The 21,594-nt window shown below is 42.1% G+C and overlaps 1 protein-coding gene and 1 long non-coding RNA gene across 2 annotated transcripts in view; one reads left to right on the forward strand and one right to left on the reverse strand.

The window, feature by feature from the left end:
* LOC137334100 (uncharacterized) overlaps nt 1-12,478 on the forward strand; it is a 62,035-nt gene extending 49,557 nt beyond the window's left edge. The window contains exon 3 of the long non-coding RNA XR_010966063.1: nt 11,923-12,478. This is a non-coding gene — a long non-coding RNA (uncharacterized lncRNA). The remainder of the gene's footprint in view (nt 1-11,922) is intronic.
* Nucleotides 1-21,594, reverse strand: part of gabbr2 (gamma-aminobutyric acid (GABA) B receptor, 2) — a 971,826-nt gene that overhangs the window by 671,722 nt on the left and 278,510 nt on the right. The window lies entirely within an intron of this gene.

A 21,594-nucleotide genomic window follows, 5' to 3' on the forward strand; every position in this document is an offset into this window, starting at 1 on the left:
AAAAGAACCAGAGGCCACATGAGGAAACATTTTTTATGCAGAGAATTATGATCTGGAATGCACTGCCTGAAAGGGTGGTGGAAGCAGATTCAATAACAACTTTCAAAAAGAAACTGGATAAATACTTGAAGGGAAAAGACTTACAGGGCTATGGGGAAAGAGCAAGGGAGCGGGGCTAATTGGATAGCTCTTTCAAAGAGCCGGCACAGGCATGATGGGCCGAATGGTCTCCTTCTGTGCTGTAGCATACTACACTATGAAATTCAAATCAAGTCCGGTGATTAACTTTCCCAACATTGACTGGGACAGCCATAGCATTAGGGGCTTGGATGGAGAGAAATTTGTTGAGTGTATTCAGGAGGAATTTCTCATTCAGTATGTGGATGGCCCGACTAGAGAGGGGGCAAAACTTGACCTCCTCTTGGGAAATAAGGAAGGGCAGGTGACAGAAGTGTTAGTGAGGGATCACTTTGGGACAAGTGATCATAATTCCATTAGTTTTAAGATAGCTATGGAGAAGGATAGGTCTGGCCCAAAAGTTAAAATTCTAAATTGGGGAAAGGCCAATTTTGATGGTATTAGACAGGAACTTTCAGAAGTTGATTGGGAGAGTCTGTTGGCAGGCAAAGGGACGTCTGGTAAGTGGGAGGCTTTCAAAAGTGTGTTAACCAGGGTTCAGGGTAAGCACATTCCTTATAAAGTGAAGGGCAAGGCTGGTAGAAGTAGGGAACCTTGGATGACTCGGGAGATTGAGGCACTAGTCAAAAAGAAGAAGGAGGCATATGACATGCATAGGCAGCTGGGATCAAGTGGATCCCTTGAAGAGTATAGAGATTGCCGGAGTAGAGTTAAGAGAGAAATCAGGAGGGCAAAAAGGGGATATGAGATTGCTTTGGCAGATCAGGCAAAGGTGAATCCAAAGAGCTTCTACAAATACATAAAGGGCAAAAGGGTAACCAGGGAGAGAGTAGGGCCTCTTAAGGATCAACAAGGTCATCTATGTGCGGAACCACAAGAAATGGGCGAGATCCTGAATGAATATTTCACATCGGTATTTACGGTTGAGAAAGGCATGGATGTTAGGGAACTTGGGGAAATAAATAGTGATGTCTTGAGGAGTGTACATATTACAGAGAGGGAGGTGCTGGAAGTCTTAACGCGCATCAAGGTAGATAAATCTCCGGGACCTGATGAAATGTATCCCAGGACGTTATGGGAGGTTAGGGAGGAAATTGCGGGTCCCCTAGCAGAGATATTTGAATCATCCACCGCTACAGGTGAGGTGCCTGAAGATTGGAGGGTAGCAAATGTTGTGCCTTTGTTTAAGAAGGGCGGCAGGGAAAAGCCTGGGAACTACAGACCAGTGAGCCTGACATCTGTAGTGGGTAAGTTGTTAGAGGGTATTCTGAGGGACAGGATCTACAGGCATTTGGAGAGGCAGGGACTAATTAGGAACAGTCAGCATGGTTTTGTGAGAGGAAAATCATGTCTCACGAATTTGATTGAGTTTTTTGAAGGGGTAACCAAGAAGATAGATGAGGGCTGTGCAGTAGACGTGGTCTACATGGACTTCAGCAAAGCATTTGACAAGGTACCGCATGGCAGGTTGTTACATAAGGTTAAATCTCATGGGATCCAAGGTGAGGTAGCCAATTGGATACAAAATTGGCTTGACGACAGAAGACAGAGGGTGGTTGTAGAGGGTTGTTTTTCAAACTGGATGCCTGTGTCCAGCGGTGTGCCTCAGGGATCGGTGCTGGGTCCGCTGTTATTTGTTATTTATATTAATGATTTGGATGAGAATTTAGGAGGCATGGTTAGTAAGTTTGCAGATGACACCAAGATTGGTGGCATTGTGGACAGTGAAGAAGGTTATCTAGGATTGCAACGGGATCTTGATCAATTGGGCCAGTGGGCCGATGAATGGCAGATGGAGTTTAATTTAGATAAATGTGAGGTGATGCATTTTGGTAGATCGAATCGGGCCAGGACCTACTCCGTTAATGGTAGGGCGTTGGGGAGAGTTATAGAACAAAGAGATCTAGGAGTACAGATTCATAGCTCCTTGAAAGTGGAGTCACAGGTGGATAGGGTGGTGAAGAAGGCATTCGGCATGCTTGGTTTCATTGGTCAGAACATTGAATGCAGGAGTTGGGATGTCTTGTTGAAGTTGTACAGGGCATTGGTGAGGCCACACTTGGAGTACTGTGTACAGTTCTGGTCACCCTATTATAGAAAGGATATTATTAAACTAGAAAGAGTGCAGAAAAGATTTACTAGGATGCTACCGGGACTTGATGGTTTGACTTATAGGGAGAGGTTAGACAGACTGGGACTTTTTTCCCTGGAGAGTAGGAGGTTAAGGGGTGATCTTATAGAAGTCTATAAAATAATGAGGGGCATAGATAAGGTAGATAGTCAAAATCTTTTCCCAAAGGTAGGGGAGTCTATAACGAGGGGGCATAGATTTAAGGTGAGAGGGGAGAGATACAAAAGGCTCCAGAGGGGCAATTTTTTCACTCAAAGGGTGGTGAGTGTCTGGAACGAGCTGCCAGAGGCAGTAGTAGAGGCGGGTACAATTTTGTCTTTTAAAAAGCATTTGGACAGTTACATGGGTAAGATGGGTATAGAGGGATATGGGCCAAGTGCAGGCAATTGGGACTAGCTTAGTGGTATAAACTGGGCGACATGGACATGTTGGGCCGAAGGGCCTGTTTCCATGTTGTAACTTCTATGATTCTATGATTCTATGATTTCCCAGAACCATTCAAGTGTACATCAGAGTAGATGTAAAGTCTGTGGAGTTATTAGTGACTAATTAGAACATTTCCTGTATGGAGTGCTCCGTTGAAATGCAGCAAGATTCAATGCTTGATGACTTTTTTAGCAAATAGCCCAATATAGAGGCAACTGTTAGAGGTAAGCTTCAAATCACAGATCAACTTAAAATCATATCTACATCAGGATATATCGTGAGTAGGACTGTGATATGATGAATATCCTCACAAGTGAGGCTAAACTGATAACTCTTGAATGATGTGGTAATAAATGATTTTGAAAGTCAATATTTATTCTGTCACACTAGAAAAACCATAATTTTAGCAAGTATTTTATTGTTTTTTTTGCAACTACAAATATCTGTTAGTCTTTTTGTCAGGTCACTTTGTCATTGTGTTGCCATATCAAGGGAACTATAATCTTTCTTCACAATGCTGTATCTTTATACATGTACTATATATAGAGGACACATGACAAGGAGCCGTAAGATATGATTTATTTCTCATGAGTGTGCTCACCTAGGAACTTAAGAGTGACAAATTCTCAAGTGAGTTATAGTCAGAACCTCAAGTGAAAAGTGGATCACGTTCATTGTGGTTCCTTACGTGTTCTGTTAAGTAGATAATTTGCAATAGAATAAAGTCAGATGAAAATAAGAATTTTAAATGTGATGCATAGATTGCAGTTAGTTCCATTGATGTCACTTTGAAACAGCTTTGATTCACAGTCACATCTACTCTCAGCTAACCCAACTTCACCAAATATGGAGACTTTTTCATGGAAATTATGTAATCACATGCAGTATGAATATTAGTTCACCACAGCCTGGAACTGATAGTGACTGAAGTTATCGTCCAAACTTTTAGCATGCTAGTATCAAATTCCTTTCTTCACTATTTTAAAAGAGGTACATTTAAAAATAAACATATTAATACCACCATTAAAATAGTAGAGAGAGGAATTTGAAAACAGTGCATACATAGTACACAGTAATTTCTCGGCTAATATGGGGCATTGAGACCAGTTCTGGGGAAGGCGGGACCTGTACAGGCCGGATGGGTTGCAACTCAATGGAGCTGGGACCAATGTCCTCGCCGGGTGGTGCGCTAGTGCTGGGGAGGGTTAAAACTAATTTGGCAGGGGGATGGGCACCAAGATGTAGCAATGGAAAGGAGAAACAAGGGGCACAAAGGATCGGGGGAGAAAGATAGCACTGGAGCAAGTAATAGTCTGATCCCACCTAATAATGTACTAAGAGAGAGTGCAAGAAAGTCTAAGACTGGTTTGCAGTGCATGTGTGTAAACGCACGAAGCGTGGTAAACAAGGTTGGTGAGCTGTAGGCGCAAATAGCCACATGGGAATACGATGTTGTGGTGATAACAGAGATCTGGCTCAAAAAAGGGCAGGATTGGGTACTAAATATTCCTGGACACAAGGTGGTCAGGAAAGACAGGGAAGGAAAGGAGGGGGGAGGGCAGCATTGATTAAGGAGAATATTGCAGTACTGGAGAGAGAGGATGTCCTGGAGGGGTCAAGGACAGAAACTATTTGGTTAAGAAATAAAAGAGGTGCCATTATACTACTGGATGTATTCTATCAGCCACCAACTAGTGGGAAGGATATAGAGGAGCAAATTTGCAGGGAAATTACAGAGAGGTGCAAAAGCTATAAGTGTAGTGATAACGGGGGACTTCAACTATTCTAATATAGACTGGGATAACAATAATAAGGGGCAGAAAGGGGGAGGAATGTTTGAAGTGTGTTCAGGATAACTTTCCTGACCAGTATGTTTCCGGCCCAATGAGAAAGGAGGCATTGCTGGACTTGGTTCTGGGAATGAGCCGGCCAAGTGGAGCAAGTGTCAGTGGGAGAGCATTTAGGGAGCAGCGATCATAGTATCATAAGGTTTCGAATAGCTATGGAAAAGGACACAGACCACTCTAAAGTAAAAATACTCAATTGGAGGAGGGCCAATTTCAATGGGATAAGAACAGATCTGTCCCAGGTAAATTGGAATCAAAGATTGGCAGACAGAACTGTAATTGAACAGTGGGCAACCTTTAAAGAGGAGATGGTTCGGGTACAGTATAGACACATTCCCACGAGGCAGAAAGGTAGGGCAACTAAAACCAGAGCTCCCTGGATGACAAAAGAGTTAGTGAGTAAGATGAAATGTAAAAAAGGGGCGTATGACAGATGTCAGGTTGATAACACAAGTGAGAATCAGGCAGAATATAGAAAGTTCAGAGGGGAAGTGAAAAAGGAAATAAGAGGGGCAAAGAGAGAGTATGAGAATGGAGTGGCGGCCAACATAAAAGGGAATCCAAAAGTCTTCTACAGGCACGTAAACAGTAATCGGGTAGTAAGAGGAAGGGTGGGGCCGATAAAGGACCATAAAGGAGATCTACTCATGGAGGCAGAGGGGATGGCCGAGGTATTAAATGAGTACTTTGCATCTGTCTTTACCAAGGAAGAAGATGCTGCCAGAGTTTCAGTAAAGGAAGATTTAGTTGAGATACTGGATAGGCTAAAAATTAATAAAGGAGAGGTACTTGAAAGGCCAGCTGTACTTAAAGTAGAAAAGCCACCTGGTCCGGATGGGATGCATCCTAAGTTGCTGAGGAAGTAAGGGTGGAAATTGCAGAGTTGCTGGCCATAATCTTCCAGACATCCTTCGATACGGGGGTGGTGCCAGAGGACTGGAGAATTGCAAATGTTACACCCTTGTTCAAAAAAGGATGTAAGGGATAAACCCTGCAACTATAGGCCAGTCAGTTTAACCTCAGTGGTGGGGAAACTTTTAGAAACGATAATCCGGAACAGAATGAACAGTCAGTCACTTGGACAAGTGTGGATTGATTAGGGAAAGCCAGCACAGATTTGTTAAAGGCAAATCGTGTTTAACTAACCTGATAGAGTCTTTTGATGAGGTAACAGAGAGGGTAGATGAGGGCAATGCAGTCGATGTGGTGTATATGGACTTTTAAAAGGCGTTTGATAAGGTGACACATGGTAGGCTTATCATCAAGATTGTGGCCCATGGAATAAAGGGGGCAGTAGCAACATGGATACAGAATTGGCTAAGTAACACAAAGCAGAGAGTAGTGGTGAACGGTTGTTTTTCGGACTGGAGGGAAGTGTACAGTGGTGTTCCCCAGGGGTCTTGATGTATATTAATGACTTGGACTTGGGTGTACAGGGCACAATTTCAAAATTTGTAGATGACACGAAACTTGGAAGGATGGCGAACAGTGAGGAAGATAGTGATAGACTTCGAGAGGATATAGACAGGCTGTTGGAATGGGTAGACACATGGCAGATGAAATTTAACGCAGAAAAATGCGAAGTGATACATTTCGGTAGAAGAACGAGGAAAGGCAATATAAACTAGAGGGCACAACTCTAAAAGGGGTACAGGAACAGAGAAATCTGGGGGTATATGTGCTGTTGAAAGTGGCAGGAAAAGTTGGGAAAGTGGTTAAAAAAGCATACGGGATCCTGGGCTTTATAAATAGAGGCATAGAGTACAAAAATATGCAAGTCATGATGAACCTTCATAAAAAACTGGTTTGGCCACAACTGGAGTATTGCATCCAGTTCTGGGAGATTTGATAGAGCTATTCAAAATCATGAAGGGTCTCGACAGAGTAGATAGAGAGAAACTGTTCCCATTGGCGGAAGGGTCAAGGACCAGAGGACATAGATTTAAGGTGATTGGCGAAAGAACCAAAGGTGACATGAGGAAAAACGTTTTACACAGTGAGTGGTTATGATCTGGAATGCACTGCCTGAGGGGGTGGTGGAGGCAGATTTAATCATGGCCTTCAAAAGGGAACTGGATAAATACTTGAAAGGAAAAAATTTGCTGGCTTACGGTGATAGGGCGGGGGAGTGGGACTAGCTGGATTGTCCTTGCATAGAGCCGGCGCGGACTCGATGGGCCGAATGGCCTCCTTCCGTGCTGTAACCTTTCTATAATTCTAATGGGCCAGATTTTGCTGTAGCAGGGCATCCAACGGCATCTGCCGTGAGTTAGACTTGCCCCTGCACCCCTCAGCTCAAAACAATTTTACCCACAAAGTTGCTGAAAGTGCGAGGCGAAAACAGTGCATCGATGGAAATAGGGCATCTGGGACCTGAGTAAATAGGGTAACCAACAGAGTTTCTCCTTAACCAATGAGATTTAAAGATTGGAAATAAAAAGCAAAAGGGCTGAGAAGGAGGGTGGCTTAAAGGGGGTGAATTCAATGTCAAATCAGGTACAGAAAGAGAAATAAAAAGTAGGGAAAAGAAAGATTGAATTAAGAGAGGAAAAAAAAAGAGACAAAGAAAAGTTGAGAAAAAAATGTAAAATTTGACATTTTTAAAATCTCCTAAAACAATTCACAACCTGAAGGAATAAAACTCCACACTTGTAACAGTTAATTTTTGGTGCCAGAGAAATTGATTGGCAGTCATTAACAATTATCACATTGTTAAAAGGGTACTTATGCTTGTAATTACTAGCCCTAAATATCTGCAGCATGTTTAGTTCCTATCTACTGCGCAAATACAGCAACTCCATGACAGTCAATGCATAATGCATGTCAATGGTGAGGCAGACAGCTAAATGTTGTTTTTGCAAAGCTAACGGCGGGGCGGTGCATCTCAAACAGCAACTTTTGAATATTCGCATTTAACCACGCATCTGCTCCTCGCCTGAGGTTGCTGTACCATTTACGCATAAATAGCGGTGGCCGCCATTAGCCTCACCGTTATTTTGACAGCAAAATCTGGCTAAATATCTTTAGAGACAATGGACATGCACCTCGCCTATACATGGCTACCAACACAGATAATCTAGCAACTGTTTAAAATGTTACATTCATTGAACTTTCCAGTGAACATTACATAATGCAAAGGATTTCATTTCTATATTAAAAAACACACCAGGAATGACAAAAAAAATTCATAGCAAAGTTAACATAGCATGATATGAGCTGCAATCTGGCAGAAGGTGTATGTGTTTTTAGAACTCATTTAGGAACTGAGCAATACTACAAGTATCCCTGTAAAGCGATTTTTTTCATAAAATGCAAAATCAAACATTTTCAACCTAGAGATTTTCACAGCATGGGCCTTTCATAAGTGCCTAGAAATTCAAAACAAATCACGACAGATGACAGCTATCCTGAAGCTACATCCCCCAGCCTATTGTACTTGAATTGCAACAATTAATTTTGCAAAAATTGCTAGTCCAATTCAATTATTTTACTGTGCTATGATTGTAACAGTATCAGAAAATGGTATTTTATCTTTTTGACATTAAAATATAGATTTTGATGTTGACAAACATTAAAGTCTACATTTTCTCAACTGCAAAGGGGAGGAATGACTGTGTTCGACATAGATAAGATAAGGAGCTATTCCCTCACCACTTTCCATGTTACATCACATTTTGTAGACTTTCGTTGCGAGAAGCAAAGATTACAATTACTTCGAGGTCTCATATCTTCATAGACACAAATATTTTTTTTTGAAAATAATGAATCATCTATTTCTGGGATTTCACTTTGCAAAGTCTTTGAGCATCAAGTTTAAACGATAAATAATATGGCCATTTTGTGATGGACTACAGTGAACGTTCAAGGGCTGATTTTATGAAATTGTGCTCCCAACATGAAAACTCACCCACCAGCAGCAAATATCTGGAAATTGGAGGTGTGCCCCAATGTTTTTCCATTCATTAAAATTGCCTTTTCTATACTAGCGGATTTAAATGTATTAGAATTAAACATTTTTATTGTTGCTGAAGAAAACGTGCACTTTTTGTCTGTTATATTACATGTTTAAGTATGAATGTATGTATATGTATGTGTGTGACCATGTGTGCATGCCTGTGTGTATATGCCTTTATGTATGCATGTTTTTGAAGGATACTATTCTGCAGATTTTCATTCAACAACTTTGAAATAAAGCCTAGCTGGATCAGTTCCAAAAGCATCGAGTATCATGTGCAGACTGCCAATCTGGTCTTCAAATCAGCCAATCTTTATCTAAAAGAATGGTGCAACTTTCGGCCAACTACAACATATGAATGAAAAAATTTCATTCAGCCCATCCAGCTTGCTGCATCATTCAAGTCCTGTGTCAGGTCCCAACACAAACGTATTTCATCTATTTTCTACCCTAAACGCATATCCTCTACTCTTTGCTACAGTGCCCTTATAAATGTTTCAACTAAGCCAACAGGCACTGCACTGGGCAATACACCAAATCACAAGAGACTACACAGTAAATTTTGCAAGGCTCCACCACCAAGGCAGACTCTTGATGGGTGTGGGGCATAAAATAGGGCTTTTTACTATACTCATGTTATGTTTAAAACAGTAGTCTCTTCCCATTCTCACTCCAAACTCGAACACCTTCAGAGAGACTCTCATAACTTCAGTTTGGTTAGGTTTGCTTGTTGTAGATTTGGGTTATGTTTAATCAAACAGCTTCTCCCCACTCTTGCTCCCTGTCCACACCCATCACTGCCCAAGCTTTGTGTTTTTAGACCCCTTCACACATATCTGGACATGGTCAGAAGACACCTGTCTTGCCGTCTCCATGTCATAACACAGGCTGCCATAGAATTTTGTACCATCTGCAACACAATGACTTGCAGTCAACATCTGGAATAGGGATAGCTCTTGGAGTAGAAGTAAAAGTTATCACGTCATGAAGCTTTCATGCTAACAAATCTTTCCAAGCCAATGCTTGGAAAATCTAACATCAGGCGGCCTGCAGGGCACAAATGTATCAAGCAAGTAACAACTCTATGTTTATAATTGGCAACAACTCCCATCACTTTTCCTGTGCAAAGGTAACAACTGGACAGACGGTAGAGCTTTCGAAGGGAGGCAGCATTTCTTGAGTGCAAGATGTTGAAGATGGCATCCATGTGGGCTCATTACATCAAGCCCTATTGCCTACATGAGCACTTAATTGATACTCAAGTGGTGGTAGAAACTTCATTATACATGTTGGTGGCTATTATCCAAGCCATAGTGGCCACATCTTTTGGAGGAGAAAAAATACAGTGGGAATGGCTTTGAGGGGACCAAGAGTATCCTCTCTGTCCATGGCTGCTAACCTCTCTAAGAACTCCAAATAGCAGAGGAGCACCTTGAGTCAAATGTCCACGTATTGGTTTGTTGTTTCTCACTCGCTGCCTCCACCTGCAAGAAAATTGTTCCATCCAGCAATGACACAGTGAAAGAGTGTGTACAAAAGGGCAAAGATAACGTACAATACTTTAAATGGTACCTCCCAGAGGAGCACGAGTTCCCAGCTTAGGTTTATGCTTTGCTTGATGCAACTCACAAGAAATGTGTGAAAAACTAACCTCTGCCTTCCTCCTGAAATCAATAACTACTACTTTATTTTATGCCAGATACAAGGGACTTGGGAGACTGCATTTTTTTAAAATTAATTTTCAGGATGTGGGCGTTGCTGGCAAAGCCAGCATTTATTGCTCATCTCTAGTTGCCCTTGAGAAGGTGGTGGTGAGCCGCGTTCTTGAACCGCTGCAGTTCATTGACTCAGTCAAGGACCTCCTTCTATTCAGCTAACATTTGTGCTTTTATTGGAGGATACCCTTCAGTCCCAAATCTTCTTTGATACACCTTCAACTCTTCTGGATCAAAGAAAGCAGTGTCGTTCACATGTCTCCACTGTGCCATTGTGAACAATGACTCCACTTTTTTGCCATCACAATTTCTCGTTAAAGGCGAGCGGCAGTACTTTAAAAGTTGCCAAATCACCAGATTTCACATAACACGGCCAAATGTAGTACAGGCCAAGCTCTCTGGACAAGCTTTGCATATACAAGTAGCCTATTAAAATTAGGGGGAGGGACTACCACTGCAACGTTAAATGCAGCCACGTCTTTGGATTAAGGACAAATCGATTATTCCTCAAGTTAAATAAGTTTAACTCAAGCCGCCTTTAGTTTGTAGTCTGCTTCTCCCATTTTGTTTTTCAGCCTCTTTATGATCACTTTATCAATTTCTTCTTTATTTTAAAAGCTTGTAACCTCTGAATCTGCATTTCTACCAGATTAGCAGCCCTTATTAATTGGACATTTGGTCACTATGAAGAGTGCTACTATGAGATGGTTTCTACAGTGTTCTCCAAACTCCATCTAGTGTGACTAATGACCTGGATAGTGACAAGGATTAGATTTCCAAGTGACTATTCGCAAGTACAGAAAAAAAGACAGTAGGCTGACAGAATGAATATAGGTAACACAATATTTACCTCAAGATTCAATCAAATAAACAAAAGTGATCCATAAACCCACAATAATTATATTGTACATCTTTGCTCTGCGGCGCTTTGTGCCACTAACTAAAACTGGATGTCAATGGCACTATGGCTGCAGTGTGTACCATCCACAGGATGCACTGCAGCAACTCGCCAAGGCTTCTTTGACAGCACCTCCCAAACCCGCGACCTCTACCACCTAGAAGGACAAAGGCTGCAGGTACATGGGAACAACACCACCTGCACGTTCCCCTCCAAGTCACACACCATCCCAACTTGGAAAGAGATCGCCGTTCCTTCATCGTCACTGGGTCAAAATCCTGGAACCCCCTTCCTAACAGCACTGTGGGAGAACCTTCACCACACGGACTGCAGCAGTTCAAGAAGGCGGCTCACCACCACCTTCTCAAGGGCAATTAGGGATGGGCAATAAATGCCGGCCTCGCCAGCGACGCCCACATCCCATGAACGAACAAAAAAAAAAAAAGCATATAGTGGAGTGACTCGAGCACAAAATATGGTCTTGTCCAGAATTATTTTACGGTGAAGTTGATCGTACTCATTTTTAATTATCTCGATTGAAAGAAATTACAAACTTTAATTCAAAAAATTGCAAGTAATGCAATCATTCTTGTACATTTATCATAATTCTTGATTTTCTTTAGTCAAATCTAAATATGCAAATATAGAATTTTCTGTAAATGTTACAAAAGCACTACTGTAGTGTATGGTCTGTCCAAATCTATCTGTACTGCATGTAAATGGATTAAATCTGTGATAACAACAAGTGATAATTCAAATAAACACTTGCCAAATTCTTGTCTAATCCTGTAATTTCTTATTTCTAAATTAAGGACTGGATTTTCCTTTACTATATCACCTGAAATTGGGCAGTATAGTGGCAGAAAATGAAGGGAAATCGAGTAGAAGGCCTTCCATCACATCCCTGTACCTACCGCTGTAGGAAACTCCTGATTATACAAGATTTATAGGATGATTGTTGGAAACTGATGATTGTATAAGTTAGGTGTTGATGTTGGGAACTGCTGATTGTGCAAGATTATCACTGGACTATGGTCACGGGCTGCCATATGATATAATGAAGAAGAAGAAGAATTGACTCAGCAGTGATTATACCACTTACAAGGTCACAAAGACAGCTAATTAAGCAGAAATGTTAAAAGGTATGAGAAGCTCCCCTGCTTTGATGTCAGTGTCTGGACTTGTGAAACCACAGGAACCAGATGGATGGAAGCGAACGGCCACAAATAGAAGGACATCACAAATGAAAAGAACCACACTATAAAAGCACCGTCCAGTAAAGAAGTTCCCAGGAAGAGGGAAGGAGGAGGATGAGTAAAGGCAGTTGACCGACCTGTTACTGTAACAAGAAGTTGAATATAATACTTTGTCAGATAAATTAATGTTGATTAATCTATGACTGTGTTTATGCAAATATAGTTAATAATTAAAGAATTGTGTTTCAGTTTCCTCTGTTTTTGGGTTTCTCATCCTCAGCCTCAACAGAATAGCAGGTCTACCTGGGCTAATTTTCATGACACAGCACTGAAGTAAAGTTCCCTCTTCTCTTGCTGCAGGGACCGCGGACTCGTGACCATTGCCTGCCTTGCCGTGTTTAAATGACAGCAGTGACAGGATCCAGATACCTAGTCGATTTTTTTTCCCTCTTGCTGCTTCTGCTGCCGAACCCAGGAGCCAACAGGAAGGGGGTGAGGCTGGGACAGCATTGGGAAGTCTACTCAGAAGAATGTTGGAGAAAGAGTGTCTCGTAGTGGGTTTTCTTTCCTCTCTTAAGGCCTCACTTACCTGCTTTTAGTGGTCGCTTAGTTTGTGGAGAGCCTTGTTAAAGTTTTTTTTAAAAATCCTTTGGGGTTCTTCAGCCCTCAGCAATGATGCATTGCCCTCCTTTTGCTGCTACAGCAGGTGCATTCTACCAGGATTCAGAAAAAGGGTTGGGGTCACGGTGGAAATGGAGCAGCAGGCAGAAGTCCCGTCTTCACCATCCTCCAGAGGCATATACATGTGGGAAGAGACCTATCGGCCTCCAATTATTAGAACATAAGAAATAGGAACAGAAGTAGGCCACCTGGCCCCTCGAGCCTGCTCCACCATTCAAGATCATGGCTGATCTTCTACCTCAACGCCATTTTCCTGCACTATCCCCATATAATCCTAGTGCAAATGGGCCCCATTTTGGGGGTAGGAGGGGCAGACAAGTTTGAGATCGGGGCCTGGACCCTCGAAAATTAGGGGGGTTTTTTTGAAGTCAGAGCAGCTCCCTTACAAAGGGGGCCATGGGGGCTCCGTCACTTTTTTTCCTGGAGGTTGGGGTTAGCATTCAAGATTCATCCACGAGTGCCATAGAACCTGCTTGACGTGACTCCGTCCCCTGATTTCGTAAACACTGGCACTTATGCTGGGATACGCTCACCTGCACATTTTCAGGCCCCCATGTTTATTTCTTCATCAGCCACATTCTTACCTTTTGATCCTCTACATCACACCTAGAAGCTAACCAAATGAATTATATTACTTTTTGAGGTTAAGCTCCCTTTGCCATATACATATGTAATTGCCATCATTTGATGTTAAACATCACATTGGGTTTAAAAACAGAAAGATCCATTTGTTCCTTTCACCGACTGTACAGCAATTTTAACCTTGCTCACCCGGCAGAAACCGGACAGTAGTCAGTTAAAATCGACGGGGAAACTTTCCCGCCAACGTCCCGCAGTCTTCGATTTTAAACTGATCTTCTGAACAAGCGGCAAGTGCACCCGCCAAAAACCGGCAAAGTCTTTCTTTAAAATGCAGGTCGGGCTCCGATGATGTCATCAGGGCCTGACCGCTATTTGAATTGGTGGGCTGAGCCAGCGTGACTTTCCTGCCTGGTGAAGCTGGCAGGAAGAAGGGTTGAGGGTCAGAAGCCAGAAGAGGCCCAAAGTGCTAAATTTTTAAACTTAAAAAAAAATCCTCGAAGCCAGAAGGAGCAGGGGGTGTTCCTCTGGGCACCATAAGGAAAGTTTAGGCCTCCCCGATCCAGGCTCTTCTCCCTGCCCCGCCCCCTCCCCCCATCCAGGCTCTCCTCCCCACAACCCCCACACCGATCGAGAGACCTTTCCGAAACCCACTCCCAGACTTACTGGAGTGCAGGCGATCGTCCATTTGATTCCGCCAACTGGGAATCTGTGTCAACAAGCTTCCAAGAATTAGCCAAAGCGTTCCTGTTTCCTGTTAACTGCATTAAATGTGATTTTCAAGATGGCCACCAGCAATTTATTTCATATCTGACTTATAGGCCATTCACTACCACAAAACCAAAATCTGGCTAAGATGGCAGATTGGTGGCCTGGTTGTAGACCTCTGCTAATATCAATCTGTAATACCGTCCTTTCAGATTATCCTCTCTGATATTACCCTTTCAGAATATCCTTTATTTTTCCTTCCTCTGCTCTATTGGAGGGCCTGGTATTCACTCAGCATCTTCCTCTATCACCACAAAAAGACACACTTTCCAGGTGCAGCAAGAGGAAATGGGAGTGCAAAGTCTCCACCCCCAATACGCTTCCACATGATTTCCTGGGGTTTCCCAAATTTATGTTGCTGGACATGAACCTGGGGTAGTCACAGGCCCAGTATTTTCATGGTAATGAGGTAGAATTTCTGACTCACTTCCCTTCTATTTGGTCTCATGGACACCCAAGAGAAGTGTCAGAGAAATCTAGTATTGGGGCTTGCATCAGGATCTCTGCAAAGCAGAGGGTCAGCAGCGGTCCTGAGGTCAGCCCAAATATGGGAGAGAAAAAATGGTATTCCAAATTTTTAAATTTTTCATCCCTTCCATTGATCTTTGGGCTTCGGAGCAGCAGGCAGAAGTCCCTGATGTTGGCATCCAGGAGTGTAGTTGCAGGCCTTTCTGCCAGGGGAATGGATCTGTGCAGGAGTGTGCCTAGGCTATGCAAATGGAAAATCAAGGGCAACTCTCCCGCTAGAAATACAGCACACCTCAACTACACTGTTGCTGAGGGCGCCAAAGGAAATTTGGCCCAATAATCTCCTTTAAGATGATCATGGTTGATCTTTACCTCAATTCCATTTACCCACCTTTGCTCTATATCCCTTGAAAATTTCAAATGACCCAGCATCCATAGCCTTTTTGGCGAGGGGTGGGGAAAACAGAGTGCCAGATTTCCACTGCCCTTTGTGTTGAAAAAGTGCTTCCTGGTTTTACTCCTAAATGGCCTCGATCTAGTTTTAAGATTATGCTCCCTTGTTCTGGATTCCCTCACTAGGGGAAATAGTTTCTCTGCATCTACACTATCGAAACCCTTTTATCACTTTAAAGACCTTGATTAGATCACCCCTCAACCTTCTAAACTCAATGGAATACTCTAGCAGAGTTTCTACAAAATAATTGACATTTTATCTTGCACTTGAATGGATGATTCTTATTGAAATTATTTACATTTATCAACGATCGCTCTTGCCACAAAGAAGCTTTAGAAATTTCATTTAAATAAATCATAGTATTCCCTATGTTTCAGCAATATCTAAGCCTCCTTTGTGTATAGAGTAGGAGCAGCTTATTTCGGCAATGATGGATGACTACATGAGTTTGGCTTACTCCATGCCAAAGCTGAATTTCTCAAGTGTTGGACTGATGTGCCCTGACTGTCAGTCCCTCGCGGATTAAGACTGGAAGAGCATCACAAGAGCTGTTAGTGTTTATATTAGACCTCTGTGTTTATGACAGGAAGACATCAGCTGCTGTTTTGCATCTTAACATTTTTTTTATCAATGTGAAAAATCCTACAGAGAATGCCAGTCTCTGCGTCACTTCACCTGACTGTGGAATTCGCCCAGCGTATGTTCAAATGCAGATAGAAGGTGGATTTTAAAATTGCAGAAACTGTAATATTTCAAAAGCTATGTTTACGCCAGGGGAGGGTGGGGAATTTTACAAGTCCACGGTGCAGGGGTGGTGGTGGGGAGCCTCATCTGCTGGCAGTGCACGAGGAATTTCTGTTTTGCCCTACCATCGAGCGAGGTTCCCTGTTGACAGTGTGGACTTGGAAAATTACTAACATGTTCACAGATGAATTGCTGGGAAATCTTAGGGGATCAGATGTTAAACTTCAAATAACATTCTAATTGTGAATAGCATAGTGATGTGGTTTGGAAAAGCCAGCAACTGGCGAATTGTAACTCGTAGTACGACTGTGGTGGCAAAGCTTGGTCAGCAATTTGGATAGACGAAAAGCCCCTCTGAATGGAACAATGGCATAGCTAAAGAAATAATGAACTTTCTTTCGTATAACTTTAAATTCTTTTTTTTGTAATCCAACTATAGGATAGAATCTTAGAAATTGCAACGTAGAAGGGGGCCACTTAGTCCTGATGCTGTGGATTGTGCTAACACTTCAACTGGTGCAGTCTAAATCCAATTCCCTGCATTCTTTTATCTCCATCCTTTTCAAATATTTATCCAAGTAGCATTATATTCTCTACCTCAATAGCCACTTGTGGTAAAACACTCCATGTTCCAATAACCTCTATGAAAAAAAATCTTCTAACTTCTCTCCTTTTTCTTAGCGATAATCTCAGTCTATTCTTTCTTGTTTGATTATGTAACACATTATCAGGCTTTCTGAAAATCTATGTGGTAGAAATTACAGGCATCAAGCAGGCGCAATGAGACCCAATTTTAGGTAGCAACGTCCTGCACCCAAGGATGCCTGAAAAAAGTCCGACCCAAAATTGTCCCATTAACGTTTCGAATACAATTTCCTTTTATCTCCAGTAGTGACTGACATCCCCTCAGTACTCCCATTGTCACATTCCTCCACAAAAAGGGCAAAATACTTATTAAGCATCTCTGCTATTCCATCACTCTCAAGTACAAGACTGCCCCCTTCATCACTAAGTGGTCTTACCCCTTCTTTGATCATGTTACTTCTTGTGTGTTTAGAAAGCCTTTGCTGTTTTCCAATGTGTCTTTCATACTCCCTCTTAATCTCTCCTTTTGTTTCCATTCCACAATTTTTATATTTCTCAAAATTTTTTTCAATGTTATCCCCTTAGATTTATCATATGCCTTGTTTTTTTTTAAAAGCCTCCTTTTCACTCATCTCTATTAATCCATAGATCCTCAGCCTTTAACGTGTTTTCTTTACTTCTAATAGCTTATCCAACTCATATTTAAATATCTCCCACTGCTGATCTTCTGTTTGACTTGCCATTTTTGCCAACCAATTTATCTGGGCTAGGTCCCTTTGGTCCCACTGAAATTCGGTAGGGGTCGATTTTAATCTCTTCCAGGCCCCACAAGGAAAGTTGCAACCTCCTGTGCCCCAGATTCCCTCACACAAGACCTTCCCTAAACCGCCTCTCCGCCAGTTACCTGCAAACCAGCGGGCAGCCAATGACTGCCCAATCTTTCCCTGCCAACAGCTGTTCTGTGCTCTCTTCCTGCCCGTTCAAGGCAAGAAGCGGACCGGTGGCACTTCAACGAGGGCAGGTGGTTAAAATTGCCTTGACCTCATGTTGCCACTGGTTGCTGGGAAATTAACTTGCCAGAACAGTTTCCCGCTGGAAACCCACTCCGAGTTAAAATCCACCCCCTAATTTCCAGTCCATTACCTTTATCTTGGATTTCGCTTTTTCTTTATCTATTTTCAACACTAGTATAAATAGGTTAAGGCTACCATTTCTCAAGTTGTTTTCTTACCTTCAGGTCATTCATTTGTCCTGCTTCATTACCCAGGATCAGATCTATCACTAACATTCATTAAGGAAACAGTCTTGGCGGTATTGTAAGAATCCCTTCCCATTTTTGTCACAAAATTTAGACTTAACCTTAGGGTATATTTCCCCTTAATTCCAACTCTGTTACAACTGCAAACCTCTCTAAATTGTCGACAAATCTCATCTTTGATTTCTTTCCCGTTATTAAACAGCCTATAATATACTAATATGATAACAGAGCCTCTATTATTTCATAACTCAAACAGATTCTGTTTGTGCTCCACTATCAATAAAAAAAAACTTTGCTTTCTATGGGTTAGTCAAGCACAGAGATTTGCTTTTGTACCAAATCTGACCAGGGAGACCTTGGCGATGATTTTTAACTGTTGGCCGCTGTTTCTCACCTGAAAATTAGGCAGCCAGCAGTTGAATATCTGGGGGTGGGGGGTCACGTCAGCTGCCCCATTGATGCAATTTTCAGGTGGGCTTGTAAATGGGCAAGCAGCACCACCACCTGCTTCTGGTGGAAGGCTGTTTAAATATGCAAATGGAGGATCTACAGCAGTTGTGGGACCTGATTGCAATTTTAAGGTATAACTGGATGGAGCTTGTGCTGGGCAGGCTTCGTTCATTTGCACCATGTGATGACTGGCCTAACCAATGATCTTTAAAGGGATTGCTGGAGGATGCTCAAAAAACAGTTGAGGAAATTGTTAACTTTAATTTTTGTGGGACCAGGAGGAGCAGGGGTGCTCTCCATGGGCCCACACAAAAAAACTCCGGCCCATGCAACGTCTCCACCAATGAGATTGACACTCCTCCTCTCCCTTTCCCTCTCCCCCCAACCCCCACAGGCCAGATCAAAGTGGGAGCCGATTGATTTTCTGCCCTCTCACAATGGGCAAGCTACAACAAGACACCTGCTTGGTGCCCACAGCTCACTAGCAGCATTTAAGCGAGGCCCAAATTGACAATGGTTTGGGCTTCCCAACGCCTGTTTTTGGTGTGCAGCGTAGCCCATCAGCTGGCTTTGCACCCATTCTGAACAGATGTCAAAGATTGTCCCCCTTCTTACTTGTAATACCTTGTTCTGTGTATACTGAAGTAAAGGATTCTTCCTAAGGTAAAGAATGTGAGTGAATACTAACGTGAGCATTGTGTACTTCCAGCAAAAAAGTTTAACCGAGAAATTATGATTTGATGGGCTGTATTAGAATTCTAACAATTGTTAGAATGGATGCAGCTGTGGGTGATATATTAAACCACATTTACTAACATGGAGCCTAATGAAGCAGGCTTGAGAATGTATTTATGATGAGCAGCATGGTGTACCTGAGTGGTTTGTAGTGCAGTATGTGGCCTGAGCTGTAAATTGAATGAAATATCTGCTTTTTTTTGTATTTTAATAAATGGCTTTGTTCCTATCACAACCAAACTTAGCAATTAAAGAAGGGTTGTGATTAGCTTAAAGGTGTAACCACAACCTACCCCATTCTACAGACATGCATAGAATTTATCTTATTAAGATAAAGCAAGTTTTTTCACACTTTTCTGTTGGCAGCAGTTAACACATTGTATTTTAATGGTATACAGTTTAAGGTTTAAGATACGCATCATCATAAGGTGTTAATCCTTCCAATTGAAAAGTGTGAAAAACACAAGCCAGACCAAAACTACCTTTAATTATATTTGGATTTGTAGAAGCCATAAGATATATTTTCTGCTTGCTGTTGCTGACAGCACCAGAACAAAACAGGCACCGGGGAACCGGAAAATCGGGTGCAGATTGATCTCGTTAGATCTTCACCCATTATGTGCATCACATGAATTTTCAGTCAAATATCAAGGAGCTCTCACCAAAATCATTCAAGAACTTCACTTTAGCATTTAAATCTGTGATGGAATGCACATTAGCGCATCCCAGAAAAATAAAATCGGGCAGGGTGTAGAACAGGTGGCCGATCCGATTCCGTCAGTTTCCCACCAAACAGGTTAGGTTAAAATTATCCCCTAGGCCAGGATGTCACTGAAAGCACCAATATGGTCCTATGGGACCCTGCCCACAGCTCTATGCCTTTCATAAACTAAAAGAGCTTCCACTCCATCAATGTACAGGTCATCTTCTTCGACAGCACCTCCCAAACCCGCGACCTCCACCACCTAGAAGGACAAGAGCAGCAGGCACAACACCTTCACGTTCCCCTCCAAGTCACACCATCCCGACTTGGAAAGATATCACCGTTCCTTCATCGTCACTGGGTCAAAATCCTGGAACTCCCTACCTAACAGCACTGTGGGAGAACCTTCACCACACGGACTGCAGCGGTTCAAGAAGGCGGCTCACCACCACCTTCTCGAGGGCAATTAGGGATGGGCAATAAATGCCGGCCTCGCCAGCGATGCCCACATCCCATGAATGAGTAATAAAAAAATGTGACCATCAAAGCAGGATCATGCAAGTGAATTCCTGTATCCCAGGCAGCAGTCATGACATAATTTTAAGACAGTTCACTGTTGTACAATTATTTGGTGAAGAAAGAAAAATTCAAGGATGGGAGATATGGGCTGATTTCTGCAACCCTGGCTCCTCTCCATCACCTCTCAGATAACTACAAATAGTAGCAGAGAGCAGTTATGATGAAGTCCTTGCAACCACCAGAGTCATTATCAAACACACTATAACATTTAAATAATAGCACCAAATAATTAAACTATCTGTACAGTCATGACAATATGTATAGTAAAATAACACGCTCTTGTTTTTGGTCATTGTTCCCTAATGTTTAGGTAATGTGTCCCTGAGTTTCAAGCTTACAGGTTGGCATCCATAGGCAAAGGCATATGTATAAGAAGGGGAATGGGAGTGAGGAGCTGAGATAACTGGTTCTTTCTCTATTCCTCCTGTACTGTTGCCATCAAGAACCATTCAACTCTCAAGTTAATGATTTGGACATTTGACTGGATACCGGTATTTCTCTTAGTAAATAAGAATAAAAACTACAAGTGCTAAAAATTTATAACAAAAATAAAGAAAATGCAGAGCAGGGTGATCAGCATGAGAACAGACAGGTTATCATTTTGGAAGAGATCGGGTTAGACTAATTCTAAATAAGGGTCTTTACCCTTTCGGATGCTGCGTGATTTTTGCATTTTCTACTTTCATTTCTATATCTCTCCCAGTCTTTCTGGGATTGCAGAGAAATTTTCACTGTTTGTTGTCTGCTGATACTGGTACTGGCAGGACTGTTCAGTTTCCATCGAGCACAGAATTTAATTTAATTCAGAGTGAGAAAATAAGTACTCAAGAGAAAATTAAATAAAATTTCAAGATTTCTTTGTATCTACTCCTATCAGCTGGAACACGTTTAATTCAGTTTATGTTGTAGGCTGTTTGAATTGCTTGTGCTGGGTTAGATATGTCCCGAAAACGCTGGTAAACTATGCAGCCAACAGCAGCACTCATGAAGAGATTTTGAAGTTTGATTTTCTGGTGAGTGATTTGTTTAAAAAAAAACTATAAATGTAATTCAGTCTTAGTCTGTGCATCCTATTTCAAACCAACAAGCAAAAAAGCTCAACAGCCTACCCATTATTTCTTGATTTACCTTGTCTTCTCTCCTACTCTTTTCAAATCTGGTGGTTCCTTGCACTTTGTGCCTCGGCCTTTTACCTTGGTTTCCCAATTAAAAAGTAGCAATGTTAGCATCTGGACTACCAATGTCATATGTGTCCAAACTGCTTTGTGTTTTTTGTTTGTGGTT

The sequence above is a fragment of the Heptranchias perlo genome, chromosome 2 (genome assembly GCF_035084215.1).
Source record: "Heptranchias perlo isolate sHepPer1 chromosome 2, sHepPer1.hap1, whole genome shotgun sequence".
Classification (NCBI taxonomy): Eukaryota; Metazoa; Chordata; class Chondrichthyes; order Hexanchiformes; family Hexanchidae; genus Heptranchias; species Heptranchias perlo.